The 14,589-nt window shown below is 43.5% G+C and overlaps 1 protein-coding gene and 1 pseudogene across 12 annotated transcripts in view; one reads left to right on the forward strand and one right to left on the reverse strand.

The window, feature by feature from the left end:
* Positions 1–1,145: 1,145 nt before the first annotated feature.
* On the reverse strand, positions 1,146–2,764 carry LOC306657906 (cytochrome b5 type B-like; annotated as a pseudogene). The gene has a single exon. The product of its transcript is annotated as a cytochrome b5 type B-like (transcript).
* A 5,315-nt stretch (positions 2,765–8,079) lies between these two features.
* Positions 8,080–14,589, forward strand: part of KIF1B (kinesin family member 1B) — a 147,364-nt gene continuing 140,854 nt past the window's right edge. For 9 of the 11 annotated variants that reach the window (XM_079142610.1, XM_079142611.1, XM_079142617.1 and 6 more), the window contains exon 1: positions 8,080–8,407. The gene's annotated coding sequence lies outside the window, so the exon portion shown is untranslated. The remainder of the gene's footprint in view (positions 8,408–14,589) is intronic. The other 2 variants (XM_079142612.1, XM_079142613.1) reach the window with 2 other exon arrangements.

A 14,589-nucleotide genomic window follows, 5' to 3' on the forward strand; every position in this document is an offset into this window, starting at 1 on the left:
ACTAGGCAAGCGCTCACCACACTGAGCTATATTCTCCAAGCCACGCATTTGTTTTTTTTTTTTTTTTTTTTCCTGTGGGCAGGTGTTCCTGGGATTTGAACCCAGAGCCTCACACATACCGGGTGAGCGCTCTATCTCTGAGCTACATTTAGGGTTCCACTAATTGCCCAGGCTGGCCTTGAACTTGTGGTCCTCTTCCCTCACCCTCTCAGGTAGCTGGGATTACAAGGCATGCACCTCCACACTTGGCTTCCATGAAATGTTTTGAACAGGCAGTGAAGAACAAGGACTGTGTCATGGTACCTACCCGTGTCCCTGCCACCAGACTCTACCAGCATTTCCAAATCATGTCCTTTTTCTTTTTCCCAATCAATAATTCCTTATAGATTCAGTTACAGCTTCCCGTGTCCTTGTGTCCTGCTCCCTGGTATCTCCTGGGATAACCTCTATATTGAATTTGATGACTAGGGTTCTCATGCATATTTTCACACTTGACTAGACCAGAACACAGTCCTAAATAATATATTCTTTGTTTGTTTGTTTGTTTGTTTTTACATAACAACCAAATATTTTAATTCAATTTCTTAAAGTAGCATCGTATAATACAAATATTTTCTAAAGATAAAAGTTTGATTATACTCATATCAGATATATAAAAAGACAGCAAGAAAGAACTCCAAAATATCATATCCAAGTATGCAAAAAAAGGTTAATATTATTTTGATGAATTCTGAATTCATTCAACTGCCAAGTCCCAGGATACAAGACCTAGGTTGAATTTTTCTTGACTAGTTTGCATGAACAGACTCGGTTTGCTGGTCAGTTTCCTGTCTCAAGTTCCAGGCAAACTGGAAGAAAGGGAGAAGATATTGAGCAGCATCTATAGTCCTTCTTGAACCCAGCTGCTCCTTGCTGGAAAGAACGATGGCCCAGAAGCAGACTAATAATCTTCAAAAGATGGAGAGAAAAATCACCATAACTACTAGCAGAAAAGAGCCAGTATAAGTTCCATTCAGGTGCTTCCTTGGGGTTAGGGTAGTAGGGGGAGAGAGGAGTAAAAAATGCCAGAGGAATCCCTGGGCCAATAAGAAACAGTAACATAATTCTAAATGACAACCTACTTTTCAATGAAACACACATCCAACGAGGAGAGAAAAACCACCGATTTTTTAATCTCGATGGAAAAGCACAAAACCATAAGTTGGAGCCTTGGAGGTAAAATACAGATTGAAACGGAAAACTGCCTTTTGTCATGATCTCCCACTTTCAAATGACATTTTATATGGAAGTTATTTTACTGGGATGAACAGAAGATCAAACTAAAGTCTCTTCTGTAAAACAGGAAACCAAAAATTGCGAATCAATAAACAAAACAGCAGCAAGAATCCCTGGTAAGCTCTACAGACATAATAATTATACACTCATATTTTACCAATAAAATAAAGGTAGGGAAAAAAAAAAGAGAGAGAGAAAGACAGTAACTAGTGCCAAATCAAAGAGAAGCTCTGGTGCCTTTTCTAAACTCCTGTCCTATAGTAGTGTTTTCAAAAGATTACTCTGAACTTGCCAGGGTTCCACCACCTCAATTCATCTCTCCCTTCCTTTGGCTCTTCTCACCCACGAGAAATCAAAGGAGGCACAGTTTTGTCCATCATCCCTTGGGAAGAAAAGGGGCTGGACCTAGGGAGTGGGAAGAGCTATCAGCTTACATTAGCTTGGAAGGGAGATAACCACATAGTTCTTTCTGCTTTTAACAAACATAAAAAGGAACAAGATCATTTGGCAGTTGTATTTTAATAGATGTGCACCTTGACTACATGAATAAACTCCTTGTGATAATACAATTTAATCAGAATTTTAAAAAATATTTACTTGAAAGAAAAATGGAAAAAGAAAACCTTCAAAATTAGAGTACTGCCCTGTTAAGAATGTCTAATGTGCATTCAAATTATTGAAAAGCAGGCATTTTTCCCAAAGAGTAATGTCGCTGTAACATATGAATTACAATCGTTAACACACTTTGAAATGTAAGGGTACTGTGCAAACCAGTGGAGAGAAGAAACACTGGTAAAGACACAGGACAGTGAGCAGGTACTACGGGAGTAAGGCTCTCAGAGATGAAGGACAGTGGTCCCAGATTGGAGGTGGATGTCTGGTCAACTGTCTTGGCTCCAACGGGGAAGAATACAACTGGCAGGATTCGAGGAGAGGGCACCAATGTAGCCCTCAAAGCAAGTCTCCAATTTTCACTCCCAAGTGGATGTGTTCCCCAGACTTCAACAAGGTTTCCTCAGGAGGATTTGCTTTCCGCCATGTAGTAACGATACAGGAAACCTAGGAGGATAGCGCCTAGGATGGGGAAAATCCAATATGCCCAGCAACTTTTGCATGTATCATTTTTTGAAGGATCCTGATGACTTCTTACCTTGTTACCACCTTCAGGTTTAAGGTCACTCGATGGACGTCACCAATGTAGTACTGCTTTAGCATTTCTCTGGCATCAGAGGAATGGCCTACATCTTCAAAGCTCTCACTTGCATCTGTACCAGCTTGTTCTAGCAGAACTTCTTCTCCACCAGGATGCTCATTGAGGAAGCGGGTGATATCGTAGACTCGCCCGTGGATCACCAGCCACAGCTCCTTCGAGGAGTTGCGCTTCATCACCTCCTCCAACCCATGGTAGGTGACGGAGGTCTCGCCGCCCTCCTGCCCTTTCCCATTGCCTGCTGCTTGCTTCCTCAGTCGCCATTGGACCCGAGACACCTCCTCGCCGCAGCAATCTGGGTTTCTGCGGCTAACTTCCTTGAGGCAGAGCCGGCGCCGGGCCCTCCTCAATAATATATTCTTCTTGGGCACGTTTCAAACTTTCTGCATAAATGGCATTATTCTGCAACTATTACAATAATAACTATTATTTTGCTCAGCATTACATTTGTGAGATCTGGTCACTGTATTAGGTATTACCTACACCTAAGGATCTGTACCTGCCTTTTTTCTCCCCCGCCCCCATCTACCTGCTGGCAGTTGAGCCCAGGGCCTCATGAATGCTGAGTACAGCTCTCCCAGTGAGCTCCACCCCAGTCCCATGTACTCTGTATTTCTTGGGCTTCTTTAGCTTCGTGTAGGGTTCTGTCAATAGGAGTACCGAAAACAAAATGAGGTGAGAACTTAGAGTTCTTTCACTTTTCCTTTTCCCTTCTGATGCTTTTTTTCTGATGCACTCGCCCTTCTTCCATACTCCAGCTCAGTCTGGGCTCCTTTCAGCCCTTCTAGCTTCAGTAATCCCCTTCCTCATTTTCTCTCCCAACCATAGGTTTGTGGAACCTTCCTTCAGTCTCTAGTGTCTGATTTACATTTCTTCTCTATTCTTCTTTGAGTCCTGCTTCACCTGGATGATTAATGCCTCTATGAATCTCTTGTGTTCATAATGCCTATCATGGTCTGTCTTGCCTACTGTAGAGGTGTTCTTAAATGGAGCTCTGGACCATTCACTCTTAGTTGCTATGTAGTATTTCACACTATATCATGTATTCATATATTCTCTTGTTGATGGACATTTCAGTTTCCCCCTCTTACACGCCAGGTTGCAAAGACTTTTTCGTGTGTGTGGTTCTGGGGATTGAAGCCAGGGCCTTGCATAGGCTATAATTCTACATCCCCAGCCCTTACTGCTATTTTTAATGTGATCTTTTAAAAATCATGTGTTCTCGTTGGCTTTTCCTAATGAAAAGGAGCAATTGGATTATGCACTCAGAAGGCTGTGCACTGCATTGACAGACCTGCTCATTTTACTGTCTCCTTGCACTCCAGGGCTAACCCTACCTTTAAGTTCAATTTTCTGGCAATATACTAATGATTTTAAAGAGGTTCTCTTGTACAGAATTTGTAAATTAAGAAACTGAACAGCTGTGCAAAGTGATGCTATATTGTCATAGGGGCAAAAGGCTTAGGTGGAACAGGCCCTTTGGACTTGGGACCTACAATGGACTTCTCTGCCTCTATGGATCTATCCCTGTGTTTTTGTTTATTTCAGCTAGTGGTGATTATCACCTCTTTTCTTTCACTACCCTTCAGATTTCTATTTATTGTTATTACTTACTATTATTTTATTTTTCAGATTATTTTTACATTGGGCTCGACTGAGCCCTCAAATACCCCCTGCCATCCATGTTTGTGCAGTTCTCCACGGTGTTTATCACAACACCACGTGAAGAGCTCTGAGCTGGGATAAAGTGGTGTCTGTTGAAGAATTGGCTTGCTTCCGTTTATTAACCTGTTGCATTCTTGACCTTCAGGAAGGTAAGGCCTATGTTACATGCTCAGAAGGAGAATGTGTATTTGCTTGACTCTAGTTTATTTACTTATTTATTTATTTTTTAGTTTTTCTGGCACTGGGGATTGAACCTAGGGTCTACCTCCCCAGTTCTTTTTACTTTTTAAATGTCGAGATAGGTTGTTGCTAAATCGCTGAGGCTGGCTTTGAACACATGATCCTCCTGCTTCAGCCTCCTGAGTCACTGGGATTACATGTGTGCACCACTGTGCCTACCTCTTCATAGCATTTTATTTGTTGCTTCTAAAAAATTATTTAATGCAAGCCAGGCGTGGTGGCAAATGCCTGTAATCCCAGTGACTGGGGCTGTTGAGACAGGAGGATTGAGAGTTCAAAGTCAGTCTCAGCAATAGCGTGATGCCCTAAGCAACTTAGTGAGGCCCTGTCTCCAAGTAAAATATTTAAAAAAAGGACTGGGGGTGCTGGGGATATAGCTTAGTTGGTAGAGTGCCTGCCTCGCAAACACAAGGCCTTGGGTTCAATCCCCAGCACCGCAAAAAAAAAAAAAAAAAAAAAAAAAGGACTGGGGATGTGGCTCAGTGATTAAGTGCCCCAATCCGCTGTACCCCCCCCCCAAAAAAAAAGTAGACAGCATATGAACATATGAAGATTGGACATCACGTGTGCATGCATGATATGAAAAACTGGTTAGTTTCTCCTCCTACCTGCAAATGAATGGGCTCAGAAAGGTGTGAGAGACTGATGGAATGAATAGAAATTCTGTTAAGAACAAGTTGGGGTGTGGTGCTCGGCCTCCGTGAATGTTGGTATGTTATAAATAATGTCAAACTCTATTTTATTAATTATAAGGGCATTATGTCTGAAGTGGTACTGTCCTATATTTTTACTTTCCAGAGTGTATTTGTGAAGAGTCCCTTAAAATTACGTCTTATGGAGTCAGCACCCAGTCATAATGCCATTTAATCACAGGGACATTAGTCTTTGTTTTTAGTAAACGTATCAATTTGGGGGAAAAAATTCAAAAATTTATTTAGTAATGACACACTACAATACAAAGTTTGTACCTAGTAATGGGGTACAATTTACATTTGGATACATGTATACAGTGTGTAATGTTTAAGATGTTTACATCAGTTTACACATCCTTATCCACTCTTATTCCTTCCTTCCTTCCTCTTCCCTTCCCTTCCCCCTCTCTCCCTTCTTTCTCTCTTTCCTTCTCTCTCTCTCTCTCTCTTTCTCTTACTTTCTTTCACCAGAAATTAAACCCACCCATGTTTAACCACTGGGCCATATCCTCAACCTTTCTTTTTTTTTTTTTTAAGCAAAGAAATGTCTTTCCACTTTATTTTGGTATCATGGAACACAATTGAAAATATATTTAGTATTTCATTGTCTCTTGGTCTCATCAAATACATAGGAAAAGAAAATATATAGAACCATGACTATTTAGCACAAGTAGACAAGGAAGAGAGTATCTAATCATAACGGAAGATAGCACAGGATAGTAGTCATGAAAATGGGCTTCCTTATCAGACACACCTGAATTCCAATCCCACCACATCTTTCTGAAGGCAACCCCTACCTCAAGAGATTAACTGAGCTAAAGTTTTGGAAAATGTAAATGTAAATTTATCTTTTTTTTTTTTTTTTTTTTTTGGTACTGGAGATTGAACCTAGGGATGCTTAACCACTGAGCCACATCCCCAGTCTTTTCTTCTTTCTTTCTTTCTTTCTTTCTTTCTTTCTTTCTTTCTTTCTTTCTTTCTTTCTTTCTTTCTTTCTTTCTTTCTTTCTCTTTCTTTCTTTCTTTCTTTCTTTCTTTCTTTCTTTCTATCTTTCTTTTGCTGAAACCACTTTAATGAAATAATATTGATAAAATATATTTAGAAATTTTGCTTAGCTCCTTGTTTTAGTTTTTATTTTGAGACTGGGTCTTACTAATTTGCTTAGGGTCTGAATTGCTGAGGCTGACCTGGAACTCCTGCCTCAGCCTCCTGAGCTGCTGGAATTACAGGCTTGCCCACCCTCATTTATCATTTCATTATTGTGAAAACTTTGGAAATTCTCTGAATTTCCAAATTTGTGAATGTACAATACATTGCTGTTATCTATAGTTAACCCTACTGTGCAGTAGCACCCTGAACTTCTTGCTCCTATATAACTAACTCAGTATTCACTGATTAACATTTACCCCTACTTGTCCCCTCGTACCTCCCTGTGGGGGTTGAATCCAGGGCCCCCGCACACACTAGGGAGATGCTTGATCACTGAGCTACACCTCCAGCCTAGGTTTTTTTTTTTTTTTTTTTTTTTTTTAATTATTATTTATTTATTTATTTATTTTTTGGTGCTGGGGATTGAACCCAGGGGTTTGTGCACAAGAGGCAGACACTCTACCAACTGAGCTATATCCCCAGCCCTTGTTTTTTTTTTTTTTTTTATTTTTAATTTAAAAAACTTTTTTAATTGTAGACAGACACAATAACTTTATTTATTTTTATGTAGGGCTGAGGATCGAACCCAGTACCCCACACATGCTAGGCAAGCGCTCTAAATCTGAGCTACAGCCCCAGCCCTTTAAAAAAAAAAAAAAAATTGTTGGTATGAATTTTACTTATTTAAGCAGTTTCATTGCTTGTGTGCTTCATTGTAAGCTATGTCACATCCTTTCGTAGGTGGGTGGAGTATAAATTCTAAAGAGAAATGTTCAATAAATGTCGACTGACTGCAGGAGAGTCTAGGACTTTAGCGGCAGTGATGATTTTCCAAAATCATTAATGTAGAAATTAACTTAGACGGTTTAGCACCTACGCTTGCCAGGCGTTTTATAGCCAATAATATTGTATGGAATTCAGGGCGGAAATCTGATTTTATTTTCAGTTTCTGCCAGTCAATTCTAAAACGTTTATCGGGCGTGACGATTTTTTGCACGTACTACCGCCGTGAGGTTTCATCAGGCCCTGAGCTGAGCTGTCTATGAACGGCTGAGGGTCTTGCTTTTGAGCTGCACCTTGCCGTTGAAAACTCTGCTAGGGCTTCTGTGTTCTGAGTCTCTGGGTTCCAGCAGCCCGCCTTCAAGGGCGTCTCCGGGGGCGCGGTCCGTTCGCTCCGGGGCGGCACAAAGCGTTTTGTTCCCCTTCCTCGCGAGCCGCACGTGGTCTCCCGAGGAGACGGCAGAATGCCCACTAACTCATGCTTTTCCATTACTCATTCCGCCTTTCCTCCCAAGGTGGCGTGTGGGAGGTGTTGTGCGCGGGCTCGACAAGAACAGGCCGGGAAGCTCTCTGCGGGATGCACTCGGCCCTCTGCGGGCTCCGTGCCCCTGCGCGGCGTTCGGCGGCTTCACCGCCGAGATGTTTTCCAGAAGGACAATGACGCCACACTCGGCCGCTTCCCTAGGCCTGCCAGCTCCTGCGCGGGCGTCTGGACCGTCCAGTCCGGCCTCACCCCCGCAGCGAACCTTTCGTCCGCTTACGAGGCGGATTACCCGGCTGCCTGGGCGCGGCTACTGCCCACGAAGGCCCAGTGCGCGGCGCCCGGGAAGAGCGCCGGACGCCAGTCTTGCCCACCCCCAGTCCGGCACCCGCGCCGCCAGGGGGCGCTCAGGAGCCTCCGCAGCAACTCGCAGCTACCCCCGCCCCCTCCCCGGCTCCCCCTGCGATTGGCCTGCTGCGCTCAACTCCGTCCTCTGATTGGTTTCGTTTCACGTCAGTCGGGGCGCCGGGCGGGCCGAGGTGACGCTCGGCGCTCTCGCTCGGGGCGGTGTCCGGCGCCGGCGACTGAGGGCGGAGTTTGGTGAGCAGAGAAGCTGGGCACTCAGACGGCAGCAGTCCTGGGAGGTGTCCGCGCCCGTCCGAGGCGCTCCTGGTCCGCCGCAGCCGCCACCCCCGGCTCGTCGCTGCGCCCCGTCCTCCCGCGCTCCGGCCTTCTGCCCGCCGTCGCCCTCGAATGCAGAGCCCGGCCGCTGCGTGATGGGGCTGCGGAGCGGCGCCCTGCGGCTCGCGGCGGCCGCTGCTCGCGCTGAAGTGCGTCGGTGCCCGGCCCCCCGCGCCCCCGCGCGCCCCGGCGCCTGCTGACCCGGCCCGCCCGTCGTCCCGCAGCGCGGCTGAGGTGAGGCGGCGAGCGGGCGGCGGTTGACGCCGGGGAGGGGGCCGCTCCCGAGGGCAAGGACGCCGGGCCGGGGTCCGGGCGGGTCCAGGGGAGGGGGCGTCGGGGCCGGGCGGGGCCAGGGTCCGGGGAGGCCGCCCCGCGCCCGGGTAGGGGACCCTTCCTGGCCGCGGAGAGCCCGGGGCCGGCGTCCAGCGGCCTGCCGGCCACCCGCAGTGTCCTGCGCCGGCCCTGCGTTTCCCGCGAGCTGCCAGGCCCGGCCCTGCCCGGGTCAGCACAACGCCGCGGGCCGGCCGTGCCCCGGGCGCTCTGCGCACCGCGCAGCCCTGGGCGACGACGCTGACCCTCCGGATCCGTCCTTTTTTATCCGCGCTGCCGTGCCCCATTGTGGTTGGCATCGGGGTCGGACTGGGAATGTGGCTATGCCCCTGTGCCAGCTGAAGGCAGCAAGGGCATCGCGTGGCCCGGGGGGCGCCGAGGCGCCTTGCACAGGGAGGGGGCCAGTTGGACGTGGGCCAGCTGCGAGCGAGGCTGGTGTGGGCTCGGCGGTGAGCCGACCAGGATTACTCTGGCAGCCATATTGGGAGGATGATCCGACAAATCCTTTAGGAGCCAAGTCCGGTTGCTGGAAGGCACCGAGTGACAGCCCTGGCAGCTTTCAGGGTGACTGGCCGCGCCAGAAGCCAAGTTGTGGGGGTTGGGCGGCCGCTGGAGCAAGCTAGTCATTGTTCATGTAACACAAAACATTCCCGGCCGAAAACCCAAAATTGAGCACCAAAATCACGTTTTCCTCTTGGTGAATTGCTAAATGAGCTTCCAAGGTAAACTGCCTTCAGGATTCCATTCTTATCGCGGTGAAATTGTGTTTCTGTACTCATCTGATAATCGAGTGCTGTGGACATAGAAGGCCTGTTGGTGTCTTACGTGTTGCATAGGCAGATATGCGGATTGCCAACGCCACTTTAGTAGTCCTGCAGGTAGTGTATTTGTAATGGATGGATAGATTTGCACAGTAGCTCAGCAGGCAGAGATTAAGTAAACTGGAATATTCTGACGGTGCAGGAGCTTGCAGCAATATTTAGAGGATGCAGGTTGTCATCTTTGTGGAATCTCAAGGTAGCTGAAATTAGATCGTGAACAGATCCCTTGCTCATATATCTCTTAATGCTCCAGGCGCTCTTTTGCCAACACGGAACATACTGCTTTGTGTTATGATGTGTCTGAGCCCAAAGTGCTTAATTGGATTCGAATAATCGTTAAAAAGTGATATGATGGTGGAGTTTTTATTTAAAGCCTGGCATTTTGTCCATTTGGCACAGTCATAACAAAATTTTATCTCCTCTAAGAAGTGAGGTGGTGTTTTCTAATTTTGTTGGTATTGTTGGGGTATAAGGTGAAGTTGTTAATGTTCCCTTTGAGGTTGGAATATGGAGATTGTACACGTCCGTGTTGGTGTTTAAAGCAGATCTGGAAATGATCAATACCTGGTTAGTCTGTAAATCTGTCTTTTCCTACATCCCAGAGGTGACAGGACCTGGAGAGATAGTTTGCCTGCTCCTTTATTTGTACATTGCTTTTATTCAAATTCCACTCCTCTGATTGCTCTTTATTTCCCTCATTTCTGTCTTGTGGTGCTGGGGATCTAACCCAGGGCCTTATGCATGCTAGGCAAGCAATCTATCACTGAGCTAATTCCCAACCCCCAAACTCTCTTTTCTTTGGTACTGGATTTAACCCAGGTTTGCTTTAACTTTGAGCTACATTCCTGTCCCTTTGGTTTTTTATTTTGAGAAATGGTTTCACTAAGTTGCTTAGGGCCTCACTAAGTTGCTGAGACTGGCTTTGAACTGGCGGTCGGTCCTCCTTCCTCAGCCTCCCGAGCCGCTGGGATTGCAGGTGTATGCCATTGCGCCTGGCTTAATGCATAGATTCTTTTTTTTTTTTTTTTTTTTGGTAAATAGTTTTATTTGTAGATGGACGTGATATCTTTATTTTATTTTTTTATGGAGTGCTGAGAATCGCACCCAGTGCCTCAAATGTCCTAGGCGAATGCTATACCACTGAGCCACAACCCCAGTCCACTTAATGCATAAATTCTTCTTCTTTTTTTTTTTTTTTTTTTTTTTTTTTTTTTTTTTTTTTTGCGGTGCTGGGGATTTGAACCCAGGGCCTTGTGCTTGCAAGGCAAGCCCTCTGCCAACTGAGCTATCTCCCCAGCCCTTAATGCATAAATTCTTAAGGTGAATTACTTACAGTTTTTCCAATAGATCTTTCTAAGAAAAATCTTAACATCCTCTAATTTTCTTTTGCAATTTTTATTAGATATTTCTTTAAAACTTGGTTAAATTAAATATGGAGAAAACAGAAAATAGCATTTTTTGTATTACAGTAATGAGAGAAATACAAAATATTTGCTTTATGACTCCATGCCCCAAATAAGAAATATTTGTAAGTTTTTAATTTTTAGAGTTTATTTATATAAAGATCTGAATATTGTGGTTAAACATAATTTGAGCATTTGGTAAAATTGGACCTGTTTGTGAATCTGATATGGAGATCAGATTTGGAGTCTAAGCAGCTCTGCTTTGATGAATGATTTTCCAAAATTTATCCAGTAAAGTACAGCTTCCATGGCTTAGGACAGACTGTTTTTTCTTTCAAGACGAGATATTAATGTGGTTTTTCTTTTTTTGCTTTCTTTCCCATTTTGAATTTGCACGAGAAATAAATGCCCAGAAGTCTGCCAACAGTTTCCAAGGCCAAAGCTTTCTAGTCTGTTTTTCTCCTGTAGTCTTGTCTTGGGTACAAAGTAAAGGACAACAGTGGGCCCTGCCTTGTTTGTAAAACACCTTCCCAGACTGCTAATCATAACAGATCTTTTCCAGGGGTAATCTGTCTATCTAGCTGTCTGTCTGTCTGTCTGTCTGTCTATCTATCTATCTATCTATCTATCTATCTATCTATCTATCGTCTTCTTTTCATCTTACAAACAGGTAATTTCACACGGCTCCGAAGTTAAAGTTATCTCATGTGTACTTTATGAAGTTCTCTTTGAAAGAGGGCCTTATTTGAACACATAAATATATGCTTGTCTATGTTTTTTGTGCAGGATTGAAGAGAAATTAAACAGATGATTGTGTTAGGAAAACCCACAAAAGGTACCTTAGAACTGGGCATTGTGGCATATACCTGGCATTCTAGCTACTTGAGAGGTTGAGGCAGTAGGATGCCAAGTTGGAGGCTAGCTTGGGCAACTTTGTGAGACCCTGTCTCAAAAGAAAATAAAAAGGACTGGGAACATAGCTTAGTGACAAAGCGCTTGCTTAGCTTGCACAGTCCTGGGTTTCACCTCCAGTACTGCAAAAATACAAAACAAGACAATTGCTGGGCACAGTGGTGCATGCCTATAATCACGGCTGCTTAGGAGGCTGAGGCAGGAAGATTGTGAATTCAAAGCCAGCTTCAGCAACTTAGAGAGGCCCTAAATGACTCACTGAGACCCTTTCTCTAAATAAAATATTTTAAAAAAGATCTTGGTATATGGCTCAGTGGTTTAATGTCCCTGAGTTCAATCTCTGATACCAAAAAAAAAAAAAAATTACCTTGGGCCTGGCAGTGAGTTGTTAACATTCCATTCATTCATTTTTGCTCACTTAAGTCATCACCGCTTAATTGAGAGCACTTATAGATTTAATTCTTTACCCTCAAATAACTTTAACTTTACCATTTGTACAGGTTTGGCAAGAGAAAGTTGTTAACTCCAACTCCTCTCATGTTAGTGTAAATTAGTGTTCTGCTTATGCCATGGTTGTGTCCATGATTTTCACAAGATTTGTGTCCATGATTTTCTCTTTGTAATGCTAGTGTTACAAATGCTTTTGTAACACTACTATTATCTAATGTACTTATTATTATTATATTATCATGATATATATTAATACTTTTATTGTTTTGTGGTTATTCATATGTTTTCAAGTTGGACGACTGTAAATATCTGATGGGTTCAAACATTAAGTATTTAATATGGCATTGTTTACTCCAATGCCTGCCATTCAGCTAATACTATCCTCTACTATTGGACAACTTTGATTCTTGGTTTAGTTTTCCCTTCCCTCAAATTTTTATTTTTTAATTTTAATTTTTTTTTTTTTTTCACTTCTGGAGATTGAACTCTGAGCCTTGTACATGTTAGTTAAGTATTCTACCCCTGAGCTACACCCCTAACCCCTGTTTGGATTGTTGACATCATCTTGGCAGATGTCAGTGACTGTATAAATAAACAGCAGTAGCAACAATTAGCATAAAATAGCTTATTCATATTCAACACTTTCTATGTATTAGGCCTTTTTCTAAGAACTTTATGTTTGTTAACTAACTTGTAGCAACCATGTAAAACAGATACTATTAATCTTATTTTTCAGATGAAGAAGTTGAGACAGAGGCTAAGTGACTTCTCTGAGGTTACTAGAACTTGTTAGTAACCACTGTAACTACTCTGCCCATAAAATCTCTTTAATTTCTGCTCAAGCAAACATTGTCTTGGTTCTGTTCTAGTAACTCAATGTTGTGGTCACATCTTCTAACATTGCTTTGATATCTCAATTTTGCCTCCTGAACTTAAACCATGATAATTTACAGTTCTTAGTTTCATAGTTTCTTTGCTTCTGTTTTTCCATTTCAAGTCTCAGCCTGTCAGTCTCTTACAGATTTTTACATCTTTTCCTTTCTTCTGTACACTGTGACCTCAGTTACTTTCTTCCTGGCATTTGCAGTTTTTATTCTTTCTTATTCTGCAGGAACCACTATGCAGATGCCAATTCTCATCATTCCTGCTACCCATACCCTCTCTTACTTTGTTATGGAGAAACCTTGTAGAGTTCTGGGGTTTAGTGTCCCCATTAATATGGAATTGAGATCTTATGCATCTGCTTTTGTTGTCTGCTGAAGCCATTCTGCTCAGTTCCCTCCTTGGATCTCCACGGTGGCAGTTATAAAATCTTGACCGCTTGACTCAAACCTTCCATTGCCCCAGGCTTGGCAGAAAATCTTGTCTACTGCCTCATAGGAAAAAAAAAAGTGTGAATTTCCTCAGCTTCCCTTTCCTCTACTTAGAAACTGTGTCTTCTTTCTTCTTTCCTCCATTCTGAGAACAAGGTTCCTTTCCCTGACTTCTGCTATTTCCTTGACCATGTTCCATATATCATTGCTTTCTAATCTTTAGGAACTTTTTGTATTAGTTACTTCTCTTTCCTCTTCACTGACCCTCTGCATTGTTCCTTGAATGTGCCAGGCACAGTTCCACCTTAGGACCCTGGCTCTTACTCTTCTGCCTGGAATACTCTTCCCCTGAAATCTGGCTAACTCCTTCACTTCTTTCAGGTCTTTTCTCACCACCTCAACAGGCCTACCCTAGGGGACCTTGTTTAAGCACCTGAATAGCACCCCCATCGCCACACTCTCTTGATACTCCTGACTTTATGTATTCCTCCTCATAATACTTATTATATTCTCTGTAGCTTATTTATTATTTTTAATGTCCCCCTACTAGAATGTAAGTTCCTCCATGACAAGGATATTTATGTATTTTGTTCATTGATTTACTCCAGGAACTCCTTATTACATTTTAAGTACTCAATATGTGGCATAGAAAAGTACAAGTCTTTTCTATTAAAAAAAGAAGAAAAAAAATTGGGGGAGAGAAATCCTTCCTTCATTTCAGTTCTCCTTCCTCATTATCACAGTGAAGTTCTGTCAGTATGGTGAATTCTCACATTTCTTTCTCTGTCTTTTTTTTTTTTTTTTTTGGGTGCTGGGGATTGAACCCAGGGCCTTGTGCTTTCAAGGCAAGCACTCAACCAACTGAGCTATATCCCCAACCCGAATTCTCGCATTTCTGCTTCCATGCCAGCCCAGCACAGAGTGGTTTCAGGGCCTTCCCTGTCTCTGACACTGTTCTTATTCTGGTTTCCAGCCTTTATTGCTACAACTGGGGGCATGCACATTTCACATTAATGTAGCTCTGGAAGTATTGCTCACCTCACACTCTCTGTCCTTGAGTTTTTGGATGTTTCTCTTTGGTAGGGCTGTTTTAGTCTCCTGGGTCTCCTGGTTTTCTGGCCATTCTCTTGGCTATCAAACTTACTGAACACAACATTTTGTATAACTTTAAAAAAAATTTTTTTTTT

Source organism: Sciurus vulgaris (genome assembly GCF_902686455.1).
Source record: "Sciurus vulgaris genome assembly, chromosome: 1".
In the NCBI taxonomy this organism is placed as follows: domain Eukaryota; kingdom Metazoa; phylum Chordata; class Mammalia; order Rodentia; family Sciuridae; genus Sciurus; species Sciurus vulgaris.